The sequence below is a fragment of the Camellia sinensis genome, chromosome 13, assembly GCF_055761805.1.
Source record: "Camellia sinensis isolate YWXY chromosome 13, ASM5576180v1, whole genome shotgun sequence".
Lineage (NCBI taxonomy): Eukaryota > Viridiplantae > Streptophyta > Magnoliopsida > Ericales > Theaceae > Camellia > Camellia sinensis.
Window position 1 is genome coordinate 85,334,107 of NC_138973.1, and position 21,461 is coordinate 85,355,567.

The window sequence follows — 21,461 nt, forward strand, 5'->3', positions numbered from 1 at the left end:
GACATGACCCCATAAACTGTCTTCTACAACGGTCTAACACGACCACACAGTGTCTGCTACAACGGTCCGACATGACCCCGTAAACTGTCTGCTACAACGGTCCGACATGACCCCGTAAACTGTCCTGCTACATCGGTCCGACATGACCCCGTAAACTGTCTTCTACAACGGTCCGACATGACCCCGTAAACTGTCCTGCTACACCGGTCCGACATGACCCCATAAACTGTCTTCTACAACGGTCTGACACGACCACACAGTGTCTGCTACAACGGTCCGACATGACCCCGTAAACTGTCTTCTGCAACGGTCTGACACGACCATACCGTGTCTCCTATCCTGTTTTATTTTATTTATCAGTTTATTTTTCTGTTTTGTTACTCTCTTCAAACTCAAGTTGGTTAGTTCCTATCCTCCTTGAGTTTGAGGGGGGCTGTTAATGTAAATGTAAATTACTACTACACACTCCACCAAACCTACCTCCACCACTCACTCCTATCACCTACTACACTCCACCAAACCTACCTCCACCACTCACTCCTCACCTACTCCAGAATCATCTCCTATATAATAGGAATTCTTGTACAAAATATATATAGAACAATCTTGTAATACATCAATCAATAATATACATCAATTTGTTTTACAATCTTCATCCTCTCTCTCATCTTCACATCCATACCCATGTCAACTCCAACTCCAACTCCAACTCCAACTCCAACATGTTCTAACTCAGGCTCAGTAGTCCCCAAAACCCCATTAATCACCTTTCTTGAAATTCTCCAAAAGACTGCACTCAACACCTTGGGTCCAAAAAACTTCAACCCAAAACTCTACGTAGATCTTTCATTAAAATCCAATCTTCAATTACCCAAAACGCATTCGATGATCTTCCAAGGACCCCCAATGGATCTGTATCGGTTACCGATTTTAATGGGTTTATTCAGAGCTACTTCAATGTTGCTGGAGAAGATTTGGTTCATACTGAACCGGTCGATTTCGTGCCCGAACCGGAGGGTTTTTTGCCGGAGGTGGTGAACTGGGAGGTTCGGGCTTGGGCTTTGGAGGTTCATTCACTATGGAAGAACTTGAGACGGAAAGTATCGGACCGGGTCTTGGAACGGCCCGAGTTTCATACTCTGCTTCCGTTGACTAAACCGGTGATAATACCTGGGTCGAGGTTTAGAGAGGTTAACTATTGGGATTCTTACTGGGTAATAAGGTGAGTTGTTTTGATTTGTTTTCTGTTTGGTTTCCGAGAAAATTCGTGAAGGAAAAAGTGATATGAATTGTTTTTTTAATTTATTTTATGGTTTACCTACATTGTCAGTCGTGTGTTATTGGTCTAGGTGAAACGTGGAAAGTCCTCAAGTTTGTCAACAATATAATTGTAATAACAATAAACTAATTTTGATTTGATTACTATTTTGTCGTCCCATAGATGGGACTTTGTTGAATGAATCCAAATATGATTTTGAATATGATCAATCTGCATAGTGTGGGGAAGTAATTTGCGAATGACGCCATGTGGCTGAGATAGTTTGAGATGTCGGTTAAATTGCTACGTGGATGAGTCATGTTGCCGAGGTGATCACAGCATTGCTGAGATGTTCTGCAGTAATGTCGGAATCTCGAGGGATTCAGATAACAGACAAAAATCCCCAAACAAGGCTCATGAGGAGTTCATCCCTATCTAATCAAGAGTCCAAGATGAACATTGAACTTGAGTCTAATCAAGTGAGGCTTTAGAGGATCAGGTCACTACTAGTTATAAAAGTGAGGCACTCTCGTGGGTCCAAGATAAACATTGAGCTTGAGTCTAATGAGTTGAGATTTCTAGGGGATCAGGTCACTGTTGGTTGAACATTGAGCTTAAGTCCAATGAAGTGAGGCTTCTAGGCGATCAGGTCACTGCTAGTTATAAAAGTGACCCACTCTCGTAGGTCAGAGGTAAGTTCTCACTTGTGAGCTTAAGTACTGTTTTGATATTTGTGAGAGACAAGATTTACTGACTTGATCGTTGAAGTGCCCCAAGTAGATGAACCACTACGATATTCTCATCTTTGGCAAGTAGTTGGCTCAATCTATTTTTCCTATACTCTCCAGCTAAGTTCCTTGTTTGGTTGTGTGGTCAAAAATTAACACCCACACATACCTATAAAAGCTAAGATTTAATCCCAAAAAAAGAAAAAAAAAAAAAGAAAAAAAAAAGAGTTGGGATTTAATGCATTCAAAGATATGAATGATTTCTATCAATAACAAACGTGAGGTGACTCCAATAGCATAAACTAAATGAAATTTAGGGCAAGTTTGGGAAGATCCAAAAAAGCCAAAAAGCCAAAAAGTTACTCAAAAAGCTAAAAAGTTAACACTATTCACCAAAAGTCAACAATTACGGCTGCACAACTCCCAATTCAAATTTTTCCCTACAAATCAATTTTTACAATTTTTTATTACACATTTTTCAATAAAAAGTCAAAAAGTTAACCCAAACATCCATATTTTCAACCTCAATTTTTTAGTCCAAAAAGACAAAAAGTGCACTTTTTTAATCTTCCCAAACTTGGCCTTAATCTAGTCTAATATTAAGGGCCCATTAGGGGTTGGTTTTTTTGTGTTTTTTTTTTCTCTTTTTTTTTTTTATTTTGGTGACTATGATAACTAAAAAGTTGAAATATTCAATCACATCTTCCTCTTTTTCTGTACGTCTTTTCGTAAAAAATTAAAATAACAATCTTTTAAAGACCTTTAAATGCTGGTGAGTGATCTATATATATTACTATAGTATAGTATTTTTTGTACAAGAGTTGTTAGGAGCTTCGAAATCATAACATGATTTTTTAGTGTTTTTGAATTTTTTTTCAAATATACAATCTCAAAATGATTGGTGGAATATATATATATATATATATATTTTAAAAAAATTATTAACATTACCTTACCTTCTAACCATTTAAATGTGTGCCACTAAATTAACTAAATATTTCTAATTAGTCAATTTTATCTTATAGTTATATGATACCTACAATGTACTATTCTACCTAACTTTTAAAATGTACCTTAATTACTTGAGTTGAAATATGTTGTTTCTTTATTGCATATTTTAATTTGGTCAGTCAAAATATTTGTTTCAGTTGTTGCCTTTACATTTGTTTACGGACCATGAAATGTTTTTATTTTTTTTTGTTGTGAAAATCATCTCGAAGTCTTTTCCAATCAACCAGCCTGTTGATCCTAAGTTTTTCTAATCATCCGGCAACAGCTTGGAGATATTTTCATGATACACTTTTTTGTTATCTCCATTATTTTCGTTTGTTTTATAGTTTGTTCTCAAGCATCTTTTTAATGGGAGGGGCTTTGAATTTGTCATGCAGGGGTTTGCTAGCAAGTAAAATGTATGAGACTGCAAAAGGAATTGTGACAAATCTCATTTCCCTTATAGATGAATTTGGGCATGTTCTTAATGGTGCGAGGGCATATTACACTAACAGGAGGTAAAGTCCCTTTGAACATTTCTTGATTTCTTGAGAGCCCTAGCTAGAGGATGGTTTTTGGGTTAACTGGAACTTATTAAAAATAAATTTAGTACATGGTTCTGGGTATTCAACCTCCACAGCAATGTTATACAACTGATTAGCAATACAATAAGAAATGTAGTGAAAAAATTGCAATCCATCAGTCATACAATCTTCTTAGTTTGCTAAGACATCAGCACATCTATTTGCTTCTCAATATGCATGGTTAATTGCCAGTACTGCCAGTCTGTTCATAAGGTGAATTGGTATTGAATAATTTTACAGACAAATGATTAAGATGACTAATTTTTGCATATTTCTTCTTTTTCTTTTTATTTCATGAATTAAGTATCAAAATCATCTTCTTATTTCTCAACAATGTTTCTTGGTACAAAATAGATTTAATGCATGATGTAGTTCATGTCTATGAAACATGCTTAACCCATTAAACTTGCATTTGTGTATCATGAATAATAACAACGTACGTTGTATCATAAATTATTTACACTAGCTTATTCACATGGCAACCAATGTGGTCACGAATTTAAGGATCCTACAGTTTTTAGTGAATAGTAACTATTTATCCTCCTTTATTAGGATTGAAATCCATACAAAACCACCTATTAAAATTGTATAAAAACCAGGGTAATAGTTACCATTGCACTCCACTAAATAGTATGAATTTTGAAGGCTTTATTAGTCTGCATTCAAGCTCCCAAATTGATGGTCTACTTGTCAGTCTTTCTTTGTTTGTGTGTGTTTATGGGGGTTGGGGTTTGTAAGTGTGTCCTGTTTTTGCTTGCATTTATTTGTATATTTTTTTGGTTAAACAACAAGTTTATTGGGACTTTGCAGCCAACCTCCACTCCTGAGTGCGATGGTGTATGATATATACACTAGGACCGGCGATATAGACTTTGCTAGAAAGTCACTCCCTGCCTTGCTAAAAGAACACAAATTTTGGAATTCAGGTATTGAGAGCTTTATTAATCTCTCGCATCTATATATTGTTCATCTTCTTAATTGGGTTGTTCTAGCAATCCTTGCAAGTTAGTTTGGTTTCATTGGTTTTAAATTGTTTTCAGAAATACATAGTGTGATAATTCATGATGCTGAAGGATGCAATCGCACTTTAAGTCGATACTATGCAATGTGGAACAAACCAAGGCCAGAATCTTCAACCATTGTATATCCTTTTTGACCCATAAACTTAAATTTAAACTGGTGTGATCTGAATAGTTCATAAAGAAATATTTGGAGTTTTTAGCTTAAAAACATGTAATCCTTCCCTCAGGAACATTGAAACTGCTTCCAAGCTCATGAATGATTCCGCAAAACAACATCTTTATAGGGAACTGGCTTCAACCGCTGAAAGTGGGTGGGATTTCAGTACAAGATGGATGAGGTAGTGTTTCACTTTGGTCATTTTTGACCCAAACATGTGTAGGACCTAGACACTCCTGCTTGTTTCTGTATTGAATAATGATGGTATGATTTTCATTTGCAGGAATGGATCTGATCTCACAACATTGGCTACAACATCAATTATACCTGTGGATTTAAATGCATTCATACTCAAGGTTTGATTAGAAGAAACCTTTGGTTGAATTCAATAATCCAATATATATATATATATATATAACATGAGCTATTCCATGTTGTTTCAGATGGAACTTGACATAGTGTTCTTAGCAAATGTTACTGGAGATTGTACCATTTCTGTACACTTTCAAGAAGCAGCTCAAGCAAGAAAACAAGCCATGAATTCTGTTTTTGGAATGCAGAGATGGGGCAATGGCTTGATTATTGGCTTAGCAATGGACCTACATGCAAGGTAGCATCTTCATGTGAAATCTATGACAACATGCCTCACAGAGATTACGTGTTGTATCCTTTCCTTTTCCTAATCAATTTCTTGTTGCAGGGTCACACATGGGAGGCCTCAAACCAGAATCGGAATATATTTGCCTCAAACTTCATTCCTCTGTGGATTGAGTTGTTTAACTCAGGTTTGTAATGTTTGTTATATATCCAAGATGCGATTCCTTTAACAACCTCTTTTGAGTGTGCTAACAATTATTATAAATTTAGGGTTTTATTTCACATAATCTCCTATATATTGTTTTAAATATGTGAAGATTGCACATTGGTGGAGCAAGTCATGCAAAGTCTTCAAAGTTCAGGACTGATTCGTGCAGTTGGGATTGCAACATCTCTAACTAATTCTGGACAACAATGGTAATTATCCTCTTTAAAATGTACCTTGAACAGATCATTGTATCTGTTGAAGAACTTAGTTGAGAAAATCATATCTTTTGTATGTAATAATGTGATCTAACAATAATGTTTTCTGTAAAGGGACTTTCCAAATGGTTGGGCACCACTACAGCACATGATTGTTGAAGGTTTGGCGAGGTCCGGATCAAAGGAAGCGAGGTCGATGGCAGAGGACATTGCTGTGAGGTGGATCAGAACCAACTATGTCGCTTACAAGAAATCAGGTGCAATGCATGAAAAATACGATGTTGAAAAATGTGGAGAATTTGGAGGAGGTGGTGAATACATACCCCAGGTAACAAATATTAATTATATTTGTCAGTCAATAGTCATCCCTAAGATTCAACCATGAAACATGTTAAAAGCGATAAATCTCAAACTGGCTTTGGTTGATTTTGTTGGCAATGTAGACAGGCTTTGGGTGGTCGAATGGAGTTGTATTGGCATTCTTGGAGGAGTTCGGATGGCCACAAGACCTGAAGATAGATTGCAACTGAGCAAGGGAATTGAAGACAATTCATTTGGACATACATACTACTAATAACATAGTTGTGAAATTGGGATTCGAATTGTGAATCGAAATGGCCTCGTATCGAATTATGAATCGAATTGAATCGTGAATCGTAAAGATTCGGTCATTTTTTCTAAATTACTCAAAAAAACATATGTACACACTTCGATGTTAAATATATCTTATGAATATGAAATATTTAGACTTAAGTTAATGAAAATGTTATTTTGAATGATAATCATGTAGTTTAATATGTAATAAGTTAACACAAGTTCTTATGTAAGACCACCATCTTACCTTTTTCTTTTTTTAGATATTTCTTATCAACCATTCTTAATAAAAGATAATAAATAAAGACAAACTCTCAGTTTCTAAAGTAATAATAATTGACAACGATATTGATATTTGGACAATAAGCATACATACTTTTTCAAATAACAATGACCAAATAAAAAGATAGAATTATTTAGGATGTTTTATTTTAAAGCATAAAACATTTTAAAAGGTATAACTGACCTTACCAATGTAATATTCAATTATATTTATTTTAATAAAATAGCAATAGATAATTCATAATATAAGTTACTTTAATCTTATACATTTTAGAAGATATACTATGATTTTTAAAAGGAAAAAAAAAAAGGTGAGAAGAAAGATTAAAAATATATTGAGTCAGACTAAATATGATTGGATCTTATTAAAAATTGTATGATTACTAAAATAATAACAAATCATGTATATATATATTGGTTATTTTGGCTTTAAATGCTATTAGAAATTGTATTTGTCTATTTAAATTCATAATTCAAACATAGTCTTCCCCTCCCCTCAATCCAAATAGAGTATAAGAGTCTAATTTAGATGTGGATTTGAAGGCTAAAATGTTTTTAGCTATTATAAAATGAATAAAAAATTTTTATAGAAGAGGATAAGTTGAGATACAAAAAATGTAAGTTAATAGGATCTTTACATTTTTTAAATATAATTGCAAATAATTACTTTTATATAATTATTTCAAATTATCATGATATAATTATATAATTCAACCTTAAATTTCATAAATAAATTATCAAATCTCAATTTGAATTATTCTTTAATATAAAAAATTCATACATTTCAAATTTGTAACATTGTGAAATTACCACGGATCATATCATTTGGCTTATGACCATGAATTGAAGAGGTGAGAGGGAATTGGCCGACCAAATCAAAGTTGTCTCTCATAAAACATAGGGTAGATTATACCAAAATCTCATCAATTATTAACGAATATTATTTTATCATCTCTATTTATGAATTTGTACATTTTAATCATCCAATTATAAAAATGTATCATTTTATCCAATTATTAGCGAATATCATTTTGGAAAATTTAGCTATAAACCTCTTTTACCTTCCTTTCATTGTTAAAAGGACTAAGAAAAAAATTATACTTTCTAAACTCCTTCATAATTATACAGTCTTGCATAAAGGACAAAATTTATTATTTAAATATTTTATATGACTATTATACCTTCAACTAATTCAACTATTATAAAGTCTGCATAAATAATCAGCTTCATCATCAACTGTATCATAATCACCATAGTCGCGTCTTCCAAGCTTCAGCAGAAGGTCGTCGACAAGCCGCCGCCGGTGGTGGCTTAGTCCTCTCTTCATCTTCATAATCAGCAACGTCATCGTCATCACTCTCCTAGCCAAATCCGGTCAGTTATCAAGCGAAACTCTGGCGATTAACAATGCCGAAACCGATCTCTACGATGAACTCATCAAGAACATCGAGAACGAAATCAATTACGGGCCGGAAAATTGTCCTCTGGTGCCGGAATCGAAGGAGATCGTCTATGAGGAGAAACAGATCGTCTTTGAATTGATCGCTGTTACTTCGAAGAGCAATGAATTGATCTCTGAAACACAGATTTGAAAGCTCCGGTTCCTCTCTCTCTCCCTTCTAGGAGGTGACAAAGGCATGTTTGGTAGAGTTGTTTGGTTATACATATTTTTTTAAACACAGATTTGAGTTTTGAATATATGTGTGTATATATATATATATATTTGTGTGTATGAGTGTTGTTGAACACATGTATTCTTTTCATTGAGATTTGTGATTGTTGATCGAGTTTTAGAAGTTTTTCTTCTCAATTAGATATGTTGATTTGTTGATTAATTTGTTTTGTTTTGTTTTATTTTTTTTTCTTTTGATTTATTTTTGTTGTTTTTGATCTAATTTCATTTGACAGAATCAGAGTAAAATACTCTGTTTTTTTCATTTGACATAATCAGAGTAAAATTTTACTTTTATACAGAGTAAAATTTTACTTTTGTGTAGAATCTAACATTTTACTAGTTTTTCAGAGTAAAATTTTACTTTTATATAGAGTAAAATTTTACTTTTAGCTTCAGAGACTCACAGTTTACTCGTTTTTCAGAGTAAAATTTTTCTTTTATACAGAGTAAAATTTTATTTTTGTGTAGAGTCTAACATTTTACTAGTTTTTCAGAGTAAAATTTTACTTTTATATAGAGTAAAATTGTACTTTTAGTTTCAGAGTGCAATATTTTACTCTTATTCAGAGTAAAATTTTATTTTTATACAGGGTAAAATTTTACTCTGAAATACACAGTGAAGATGGCTTAATAGGAGAGCTGATAGATATAAGAGTAATATAGTAAAAGAAACAAATTTTAAAATATTAGGGGGTTTTGAAAGTACTTGTATAATTCTTGCCCTTTTGAAAGACAAATTAGATAGTGAGGGGGCTATCACCAAATCCTCCTATCATTTTATCCTCTCTATCTATGAATTTGTACATTTTGATCATTCAATTATAAAAATGTATCACTTTCATCCCTTTTCAAAGCTCTTGTAGAAGAGCAGGTATTTGTATGATTTTTATAATTGAGTGATATGTACTTATTCGTAAATGATGAGAGAAAATTATATTCACTAATAATTAAGAGCTCTGGACTTAATTAACCATCAAATATATGCATAACAAGTTGTTAACAGTGAATTGAAAAAAAAAATAATTCTAATTTTTTTAATTATAGGAATAATAACGTTTATTTTTATTGAAAAATTTTGAACAAAAATTTTATTTATATATAATTATTTTTTGTTGTAAGCATTGCAAAGCCTTCAACAAGATTACTAGCATTTTTAGATTCATGACTGGAAAGTGCTGTTTATTTTAATCATATTTAGGCCAAGTTTGGGAAGATTAAAAAAGTGCACTTTTTGTCTTTTTGGACTAAAAAATTGAGGTTGAAAATATGGATGTTTGGGTTAACTTTTTGACTTTTTATTGAAAAATGTGTAATAAAAAATTGTAAAAATTGATTTGTAGGGAAAAATTTGAATTGGGAGTTGTGCAGCCGTAATTGTTGACTTTTGGTGAATAGTGTTAACTTTTTAGCTTTTTGAGTAACTTTTTGGCTTTTTGGCTTTTTTGGATCTTCCCAAACTTGCCCTTAGTAGTGGCAAGTCGTGTTATGCATGGGATTTTATAAATTAAAAAAATATATATTATAATTATTTTGAAATAATTTAATACTTTTTCTTGTAATATACATAAAATTTATAAGTTAACCTTTATATTTATGACTTTTTAAATTATTATTTTAAAAAAATTAAAAAAAATATATATATATATATATATATATATCTGTTTAGTGAAATTTTGATAATTTGTATTTAAAAAAAGTTAAACATAATTAAATGAGATTAAATAAGTTATGACATACCTCTTCTTGTTACGAAAATATATAAATTTAAAAGTTATAATTAAAAAAAATATACAATTTTATTATTAAATGTGAAGTGAAGTGATATTTAACAATAATTGATATGATGTTTCTATTAGTAATTCGATAATTTAAGTTATATTTCTTTTGATTTTAATTTCATGACTAAAAATTCAATATGAATATAATACATACATGAATTTCTAATATTTAAGAATAAGGTTTCAGAATATTTCAACCTTTCATCATTTGCTTTTAATTTTTTTTTTATATCTAATTTGATTTTGAATTTGAATAAAATATTTGATTTGATATGAATTATTTTAACTTTTTCATTAAATTTTTATCAATTTTTAAAACAACTTTCATTCTTATGCCAATTTTTTTTTCTCTTCATCAATTTTGATGGAAAAATCAATAATTTCTCACGCTTCATCTTTTTAAATTTTTATCAAATTACAATTTGATAAAAAAAAATATTAAGGATTGAAGATTCTCTTAATTAGAATTATAGTGAAATAACATCTTGAAACAGTGAAAGTTTGAGTATGTAGTTGGTTGAAATGTATAATTTGATTAATTCTCTTCTCATATTTGTGTAAAAATTGACACTTATGATTGAATCATTATAAGTCGAATTATGGAAAGTTTTTTGAGATGTCAAATATTTTCCATTTGTAAATATCCTACCTATTAAAAAAGAAAAAAGAAAAGAAAAAGAAAAAAAATATGTATTTTGTTGGATATGTGTTTATCAGTTTTTTTTTTTTTTTTTTTTTTTTTTTTGTTTTTTTGTGGACATAAACAATTGATATTTTAATTTAAAAAATTAATAAGTAAAAAAAAAACAAATTGAGTTTTTTATGGATAAAAGAAGTCATCTAGCTCCTCTATCTAGTTTCTCTATATACTATTTAAGATGGACTATTTTAATCGCATAAAAAATAAAAATTATATTTAGAGATTATCCCTATATATTATGCTATTATATACAACTATGGCAATAACAAATTTACTATAATATATATAAAAAGTTGTACTAAGCTTTCATTTTGTAATTAATTGAATTATAATTAACAAACTAACAAATAGCAGTAATGGTATAATGGGATAAAAATAGGATAAAAATAAATAACACAATGATATTTAAAAGTTCTAAATTTACATAATTATACAAAAATCTAATATTATAATAAAATCTTGAATTCTCAATAATTTTTCACATTTTTTATAAAATAAAATGACAATAAAAAATAAAAAATTTGATACCCATTTTTTTTAACTTCAATTTTATGATCTTTATTGAAGAAAACAAAATTCGATTAAAATCTTTGACACAAAACGAGCATAGATACTTTGATTGCAACCATCATCACCAATAATTTTTCTTCACCAAGCAAACCTGTAAACAAATACATAAACCTCACTAAAACCAAAATTAAAACCAAACTAACAGCAGAGAAAGAGAATCATACAGGGAAAAAAATAAAATTAAAAATAAATAAATTTATGGAGTGGAAGGATGTTACTTCCAACAACTTAGACCTCACACAACCCAATCTGTCAGCTCTTTCGCTAGTGCTTGCCAAATTTAGGAGTTGGGATAACTAATCAGATTATTCTTTAAATAAGACTTGAAAATTGATTAATTTGACCCATTAAGTGATTTAAAATTTTGATAGACATACATCAAAAAAATTGATAATTATATTATTAAATCATAATTCAAATTTAGATATTGTCATATCGTTTTGAGATTCATATCTAAATTCTTATCTTCTTCATTTTTGTGTGGTTTCTATTTTTTTTTTCTTCAATTTATTTAAGATGGAGTTGTGGGTTTCTATTTTTTTTTAAATTTAATTTATTTGTGGTTTCTAAATCAAATCAAACCAAGCCTTAAGTCCCATCAAATGGGGTCGGCTACATGAATCCTTCTTCTCTACGCGGCCCTATCAAAGGCCATTTCTTTAGTCAAATTAAGTGGATCCATATTTCTATTTACAACGCTAAACAATGTTAATCTAAGCCTACCCCGTCCCCTAATACTTCCATCTACCGTTACAACATCGCATCTCTTCACTACTGCCTCTGTTGGTCTCCATTGAACATGACCAAACCATCTCAATCGACTCTCTCTTAACTTATCTTCTATCGGTGCTACTCCTACCCATTCCCAAATAGACTCATTCCTAATTCTGTCTTGTTTAGTCTTGCCACACATCCACCTTAGCATTCTCATCTCAGTCATACTCATCTTATCTACATGTTGTATCTTGGTTGCCCAGCACTCCGTACCATACAACATTGCTGGCCTAATAGTTGTTCTATAGAACTTACCTTTAAGTCTAGTGGGTATTCGTTTATCGTACAGTACCCCAGATGCACTTCTCCACTTACACCATCCCGCCTTAATCCTATGGGCCACATTCGCATCAATCTCCTCTGCTGTTGTGATAATCAACCCTAAATAACGAAAATGTTCACTCTTAGGCAGTTCTTGGTTCTCAATCTTCACTTTTCCTCTGCTTTCATTGTCACTGTTACTAAATTTACACTCCATGTACTCTGTCTTAGTTCTGCTTATTCGGAATCCTTTAGATTCAAGAGCTTTTCTCCAAATCTCAAACTTTGTATTAACTCATTCTATAGTCTCATCCACTAGCACTATATCGTCTACAAAAAGCATACAACATGGCACTTCATCCTGGATATTTCTCGTCAACTCATCCATAACTAAAGCAAAAAGATAAGGACTTAAGGTAGATCCTTGGTGTAATTCTACAATGATAGGAAATTTATTTGTCTTTCCTGCAAGCGATCTAATAGTGGTCACCACTCCTTCATACATGTCCCTAATCACACCAGTGTAACCTTTGTCACCCATTTCTTCGCTAACACCCACCATATTATATCCCAGGGCACTCTATCATTTGCTTTCTCAAGTTCGATAAACACTATATGAATGTCTCGTTTCTTTTCTCTATATTTTTCTATTACTCTTCTCAAAAGATAGATCGCTTCTATTGTTGACCTGCCAGGCATATACCCAAATTGATTCTTTGACACCTCTGTTATATCTCGCAATCGGCGTTCTATCACCCTTTCCTACACTTTCATTATATGACACATTAGCTTGATTCTTCTATACCTGTTGCAATTCTAGACATCTCCTTTATTCTTATAGATTGGAACTAAAATACTCTTTTTCCACTCATCTAGCATGCTCATAGTCAACAAAAATTTGTTAAACAACCTAGTCAACCAAGTAACCCCCTTTTTACCCAAACACTTCCAAGCTTTAATAGGGATATCATCTGGTCCTAAAACCTTATTTGATTTCATCTTCTTAAGTGCAATCTTCACTTCAAAGTTTCTAATCCTGCGATAGAACCTATAGTCTTAGTTTATAATTTATTTGTGATTTTTATTTATTTTTAATTATTATTATTTAGATAAGTTATGTTGTGAGTTGGATATGTGATAGATATAAGAATTTTTTTTATTTTAAGTATAATGGTGAGAGATATTTTCAAATTAGATTTGTTTAGTCGGACTTTAAAGATTTTTAAAATTTAAAATAGGATATTGAGATACAAAAAAAGATTTTAACTGAATAAATAAAAATCAAATTTATTAATTTTATCGGTTCGTATATATGATTTTTAGTTTTTTATGTTATAATATAATATAATATAATATACAAGATATAGATAGATACCCACAACTCTCATGAAAAATATTATTTTATTTTTTGGGAGAGAGAGAAGGAAGGTAAGTTTAAATTTTTTTTTTTGAAAATCGGTGAAAGAGATTAGGATGGAGAGATTATGAAATATTTTTACTATATTTTCATTTGAAATCCATAAATTAAGGAATAATTATTATTTCTAAAATAATTAAATAACTAAATCAGCTAATAGTTTTTTTAATCTATTTTATAAATTAAAAAATCAATAATTGAAAAAAATTGATTAATTTGTCCCATTAAGTGATGAGTACTTTGTCTATAAAATCCAAATCCAAATTTTGTTTAGCCAAAGATCTGAGCACAAAAACACTTTGTCCATAACGACAAGTTTAATAAAATGATCAAAATACCGTTATGATATAAATATCTACGGCTCTCTCTCAAATTTCATATCCCAAAATCCTCTCCCTCTTCCTCCGGTCACTTTCTTTCTCATCATTTTTTCCTCTCATCAGCGCTTTCTCTCCTATCATACCAACATAGCAATCATCCTCCTCAGCTCCTCCTTTCCTTAGCTGGTGCCTCATCTGAATCCGAGAAGATTTGACCACCGTAGGCCTTGAAAATCTCAGATCTGATGGTGCGAGTTATGGCAGTTCACAGTGGCTTCATGACGGTTCACAAACGCTACAGCTAGGGTAGAATCGTTTTGAGGTTTTCGAGATCGGTGCAGACCTAAACCACTGGGTAGGGTCGTTAGAGACCAGATAGGTGTAGATCTGTGTTTGTCGATGGATTGAGCTAAATTAGTGCAGATCTCTCTCTCTCTCTCTCTCTCTCTCTCTCTCTCTCTTTCTCCATATTCTCCCCCTTTGTGTGTGTATATGTGTGGTGTTCAGTGAGACCGAATGAAGAAATGAGAAAAAGGGACGGTAGAGGATCACTGTGTGAACCCCACCAACACCACCGACGGCGTTCGCAGTAGATCTAACACAAAAGTCTTAGGCTCCTTCTATCTCTATGTGCGTATTTGTGTATGTGTGTGCGTATGTGTGTGGTGTATGTCTTGAGTGAGATCGAATGAAAAAATTACAAAGAGTAATGGTAGTAGATCCAACGCAGATCTATTGAATTTTTAACAGATAGTATGAATTCTGTTGAATTTGAACACATTAGTAGAATTTGAGTGAGATAGAATGAAGAAATTTCAAAGAGGAATGGTAGTAGATCCAAAGCAGATGTAACAACCCTCACTTCAACTTAGTCATACTTACATACATCTACGTATGATCTTGTTTTGTTATGTGCATTTGCAAATCTTGTCTTATTTTACTTGAGTGTTTCTTGCATACTTTGTTCTTGCCTGGTGTGTTACCGAAGTCATCTTAAGCCTAGACACCTTGGAGCCTTTTTACACTTAGAACTATCTTGTAACTACTTCGGTTGACCTCCATCTTCACCCTGGCATATTTACCGAGATGTCTCTATCTAGGTCGAGGTGTTCAGCACCAAGGCCGAGATGTGTATCATCTAGGCCGAGATGTTTATCCTTGCACCCTAGTGATTTTGTTCCTGGAATGGTATGACCTGGACTGAGGTGTGGCACATCTAGGCCAAGGTGTGGCACAGCTTAGTCAAGTGTTGTCCTTTCAAGCCGATGTCCTTGCCCCTTGCTTGCCGAGGTCTTGTTGTTAGCCGATGTCGTTACTCGTCGAAGTGCCCTTGCCGTCTAGCTTGTTGGACACACTTTGTCATGGTCTTGTCTTGTCAAGTCAGTCACCTTTTTGAGTAGAGCCAATCAGCCGATGCCACGTGTCCCAGCAGAGGGTTAAGTCAGTGACTGTCAAGAAAACATATCATTTTGTATCAAATCTTGTCTTTTAGAGAGAGAGAGGCTCTATGAAGGAGAAAGAGAAGTTTTGAGTAAGAGAGAGTGAACTTCCAAGCGTGATCATTGGAGCTTGAACCGTTAGATTCGAGTTTTGAGGTTAGAATCTTAAACTACTCTTGTTGTTCTTATTGATCATCTAGCTGCATTGCATGATCAAACCTGTTCTACACGTCATGCATTGATTTAAAGTTGGTTTTAGAAAGAGAAAATGGTTTCCATATGTTCTTGAAGAAAAGCCTCGTTTGATCCGAAAGTTTGCATCTAGAACCATGTTTTGTGTTTGTTCCCTCAAGATCTTTGAATATGGGTACCCAGGTCCATGATTTCGGATTCTTAGCATGAAATCTCAGATTTTGTAATAGTAAGTTTTAATCTTTGCATTCGTCTTCCTCATGTTCATGTTCTTCATGTTCGTCATGTTCTTCAAGAGAGGGAAACCCAGGTTTTTCCGACTTCATTTCCTTGACTGTGGCCATCGAGGCCGCACCTCGGCAAAGAGGTGTGGGACCTCGGCCTAGACTTGGTAGTTGCTCAGCCTGTTTTCCAGAGATAAGAAACTGTGTTTTGATTTGATTTGACTTAGTTTTTGAAGAATGCCGAGGTCATTTGCATGCATGCAAGACTTGTTTTGAGAAGTGCATTCAATAGACTTTGCCATGTGTTTGTAGGACTGGGACTTGCCTTGACCCCGACGTTTGAAGAACTAAGTGAGTGGTATTTTTAATAAAGCTATGTTATCAATGTTTTGATGAGCTTTACTTTGCTTTGTTTTGAAAAGTATTTGTTAAGCATGAATGATTGTCCCTATTGTGTATATCAAGCATTATCTTGTTTTGATGACCTTCTCGGAAAGTCCCTTGTGCTGGAGGACTCTAAACTTCCGCAGCACATCTTGTTTTGAAAGTCCCTTGTGCTGGAGGACTCTAAACTTCCGCAGCACATCTTGTGTTGAAAGTCCCTCGTGCTGGAGGAATCTAAACTTTCTCAGTACTCTCGTGTTAGGAGGCTACGGACCTTTGTAACATAGGTCCTTTGTGCTAGAGGACTCTAAACTTTTGTAGCACCCTTGTTTGAGATATCTCCTTTGTTTTGTCTTGTTTTGCCACTGACGGTTTACTGCGTGGGTTTGTTTGTTCGAGATGTTATTATTTGCAATATGTTGATGCTAGTAAGCATCCCATGAAGTTTTGAAGATTTGTTAGATGGGCGAGGTCTATCCCTTGTTATGTAAAGTTTTGACATGTATTGTTCTGAAAGGACTTCGGCTATTATTCATGCAAACCCTTTATTATTTATACCATTCACTGAGTATCCAAGCTCACCCTCTCTATATATATATGTAGGTGATGAGCAAGAAGGCAGTGATGCATAGATGTGATTCGCGAGCTTGTTTTGGATTTTTGGTTATGTCAGCTTGACTTGTATTTGCGTCGGCAGTCTTGAAAATTATGCTTCTCGACTTGTAATATTTGTATTTTGCACACGTCAGCTTGAGAAGCCTTTTGATCAAGATGTAATTTGTATTTTGCTTCATTTGTAACTAAGTTGTAATCCATGTATAGATGTTTGCCATTTCATTCGACTTACGCACAGCTCTTATGGACTAATCTGATTTGTATATATTGTTTCCGTACTTGTGAGCCCCATTTATTTATACTCTGATGTATGTGGATTTTGGAAGTTGGCCTTCGGTAATCTCGAATTACTGGCCATCACGGCACCATCCTACTAGGGGCGGTTTGGGGTCGTGACAGAATGGTATCAGAGCACAAGTTCCTTAGTATACGTTATTCACACACTTTGAGTCCTAAAGAGCATAGGATTTTTCCCTTAGAAGGATGCTAAGATTGCATCATATTACTTGCTATGTGAACAAGGTGTGCATCGTCTCGGCATGCTTAATTGTTACTTGCCTACATGTTTATTTGTTCATTTTGTTTTAAAGTCACATTTTGCATACTCATAGCATCATGAGGAGAGGTAGACCTCCAGTTGGCCAAGATCAGTCAGAGGACAGATTAGACAGACTGGAAAGGTTAGTTGATGGTTTGGCCCACGAGTTAAGGCAGACAAGATAGTAGTACGCTAGTGCTACATCGAGTCAGGCCGAGCAGGCAAACGGCCGAAATGCAATTCCACCTCCACCTTCTCCAGTACCACAAGTACCCCCGCAGCCAGCTTTATATGGGGATGACACGATAGCTTTGATCAGAGAGTTCAAGAAAATGAAGCCACTGAGATTCCAAGGGGGTATAGATTTGATGAAAGTCGAAGCGTGGGTTTTGGAAATGGAGAAGCTGTTTGAGATCTTTCCCAACACCGACACCCAGAAGGTGACATTAGCAGCCTTTACACTAGATGATGACGCTCGTAGATGGTGGATGATGGTTCAAGAAAACAATCCAGACTTGACCTGGACCCGATTTTTGGAGTTGTTTTACACCATGCATTTTTCCTTAAGTGTTCGAAATCACAAGGCTACCGAATTTCAGACTTTGATGCAAGGCAATAGAACAGTAGCTGAATATGATCGTGCCTTTACCGAGTTGGCGAGGTACGCACCCCACATGGTCAATGATGAATATATGAAGGCTAGGAAGTTTGAAAGTGGGCTCCGTGGACCGATACAAGACCGGGTTAACATGCTCAACATGCCGACTTACGCCGGAGTGTTGGACAAAGCCATTCTGGCCGAAGCTAACTTGAACAGATACCAGAGTTCGGGAGAGAGCCAGAGGAAGAGACAGAGTTATGACAATCGCCGAGCACAGTTTGGTACCAAGAAGAAAGCGAATGTTGGCTGTTCAAGCAACCCAAGGCAGGAAAGTGGAACTAAGCTGACTTGTTCCAGTTGTGGGAAGCCACATTTCGGGGTTTGTCGTCGGGGGTCTGGGGCTTGTTACGAACGTGGTGAAATAGGTCATTTTGTGAGGGACTATCCAAAAACAAGGTTTGATGATGGTAAGAAGGATGAGAATACCTCAGGTTCTGTACAGAAAGGTAACGTTGGGAAAGGACAGATGAGGCAAGGCAGAGTTTTTGCACTGGTACCAGGAGACACTCAGAATGCTGAGACAGTGGTGTCAGGTATACTCCCAATTTCTTCTCAAAATGCATATGTATTGATTGATTCGGGTTCTACGCATTCATTCATTTATGGTAAGTTTGCCGAGAAGATTAATAGGAAACCAGAACCCCTTGATTATGTGTTATCTGTATCTACTCCATCTGGGAGATCTATGAATGTTGCATCCATCTATCGAGCATGTGTTGTTGTGATTGAGAATGTTGAATTGTTAGTTGATTTAATGCCATTGGACATAAGTCATTTTGATGTTATATTGGGGATGGATTGGTTAGTGGCAAATCACGCATCCATAAATTGTGTTTCTAAAGGTGTTACGTTAAAACCCTCAAACCTAGCCGAGGTCACGTTTCAGGGTAAAGGAGTAGTATCCCCACTTTACTTAATCTCGTCCATGAAAGCCTATAGGTTGATCCAAAAAGGGTGTCAAGGTTATTGTGTAGTGTGCTAAGTAATTTGAATAGAAGTGTTGAGTTAGCCGACGTCCCAGTTGTTAATGAGTTCTCTGACGTCTTTCCAAATGATTTGCCGGGTCACTTAGTTGATAGAGAGGTAGAGTTTACTGTTGACATCATGTCGGGAACCCAGCCCATCTCTAAAACACCCTATAGGATGGCCCCCGCCGAGCTTAAAGAATTGAAACTTCAACTGCAAGAGTTGCTAGATAAGGGCTTTATTAGGCCGAGCACTTCACCTTGGGGAGCACCCGTCTTGTTTGTTAAGAAGAAGGATGGTACACTTCGTCTTTGTATTGACTATCGGGAACTGAATAAAGTAACCATTAAGAATAAGTACCCATTACCGAGGATAGATGATTTGTTTGATCAGTTGCAAGGAGCACGAGTCTTTTCAAAAATTGACCTTAGGTCGGGCTACCATCAGCTTAAAGTCAAAACCGAGGATGTTGAGAAGATCGCTTTTCGGACAAGGTATGGCCACTACGAGTTTTTAGTAATGCCTTTTGGAGTGACTAATGCCCCTGCGGCATTTATGGATTTGATGAACAGAGTCTTCAAGCCATATCTAGATGAGTTTGTGATTGTCTTCATCGATGATATATTGATCTACTCTAGGAGTAAAGCTGAGCACGAGGATCATTTGAGACTTACCTTACAGACTTTGAGGGATCGGAAGTTGTATGCTAAGTTTAACAAGTGTGAGTTTTGGCTTTCCACTATTTCATTTTTGGGTCATGTGATTGATGAGGATGGTATCTCGGTCGATCCTAGTAAAATTGAAGCCGTTTTGAATTGGCTGAGGCCGACCAATGTGTCCGAGGTTCTTAGTTTTCTGGGATTGGCAGGTTATTACAGAAAGTTCGTGAAGGATTTCTCAAGGATTGCAATTCCGTTGATACAACTAACTAAGAAGGGAGCGGCTTACGAATGGACTAAGGATAGGGAAACAGCCTTCCAGGAGTTGAAAACGAGGTTAGTCGCAGCACCAGTTCTTGTACTACCATCAGGTAATGAAGAGTTTCATGTTTATAGTGATGCTTCGCATAAGGGTCTGGGTTGTGTGTTAATGCAAAAAGGTAAGGTCATAGCATATGCCTCTCGTCAATTGAAGCCACATGAAAAGAACTATCCCACCCATGATTTAGAATTAGCAGCCGTGGTATTTGTTTTAAAGATTTGGTGCCACTACTTGTATGGAGCTTCTTGTCAGGTTTTTACAGATCATAAAAGTTTAAAGTACTTGTTCATTCAGAAGGAATTGAACATGAGACAGAGAAGATGTCTTGAGTTATTGAAAGATTACGATATGCAGATTCAATATCACCCGGGTAAAGCTAACACCGTAGCCGACGCTTTGAGCAGAAAGGTGGTTGGAAATTTGGCATGTCTAACCACGATCTTAGTGGAGCCGACTATTGTTGAGGAAGTAAAGACAAGACAGATGGAGGATGAATTCTTCAAGAAGGTAGCCGATGAGATTAACACAAAGCCGAGATCAGGGTACACCATAGAAAATCAAGTGCTCAAGTTTGATGGAAGATTGTGTGTGGCCGACATCCCAGAGTTGAAAAGAAAAATTTTACAGGAAGCTCATGGTTCCAAGTTTGCTGTTCACCCAGGGAACACCAAGATGTATCAGGATGTGAAGCAGACGTTTTGGTGGCCGAATATGAAAGGAGAAATAGCCAAGTTTGTGTCGCAGTGTCTGTATTGTCAACAAGTGAAAGTAGAACATCAAAGGCCAGCAGGACTTCTTCAACCTTTACCGATTCCTGAGTGGAAATGGGAGCACATCTCCATGGATTTTGTGGTTGGTTTGCCGAAGACACAAAAGGGTATGGATTCTATTTGGGTTATCGTGGATAGACTAACTAAGTCAGCACACTTTTTGCCTGTTAAGACCACCTTCAACGCCGATAAACTTGCTTTGTTGTATGTGAATGAGATTGTTAGACTTCATGGAGTGCCGATGTTAATTGTGTCGGACCGAGATCCGAAGTTGGATTCCAGATTTTGGCAGAGCCTACAAAGAGCTTTCGGGGCTGAGTTGAGGTTTAGCACAGCTTTTCATCCCCAGACTGATGGGCAAACAGAGAGGACGATTCAGACACTTGAAGATATGCTTAGACTATGTGTATTGGACCTCCAGGGAAGTTGGGGAGTACATTTGCCATTGGTGGAATTTACCTACAACAACAGTTACCAAGCTAGCATTGGTATGGCGCCGTATGAAGCGTTGTATGGAAGGAAGTGCAGGTCGTCGATATGTTGGACCGAGGTAGGAGACAA

General features: G+C 34.9%; 1 pseudogene across 1 annotated transcript; it reads left to right on the forward strand.

Annotated features, from left to right (window-relative positions):
• Positions 1 to 654: 654 nt before the first annotated feature.
• Positions 655 to 6,541, forward strand: LOC114301493 (putative trehalase; annotated as a pseudogene). Its single transcript, XR_014349191.1, has 11 exons — positions 655 to 1,222; positions 3,375 to 3,494; positions 4,371 to 4,486; positions 4,601 to 4,702; positions 4,812 to 4,920; positions 5,023 to 5,095; positions 5,183 to 5,349; positions 5,440 to 5,524; positions 5,654 to 5,753; positions 5,874 to 6,087; positions 6,203 to 6,541. The product of XR_014349191.1 is annotated as a putative trehalase (transcript).
• Positions 6,542 to 21,461: the final 14,920 nt, after the last annotated feature.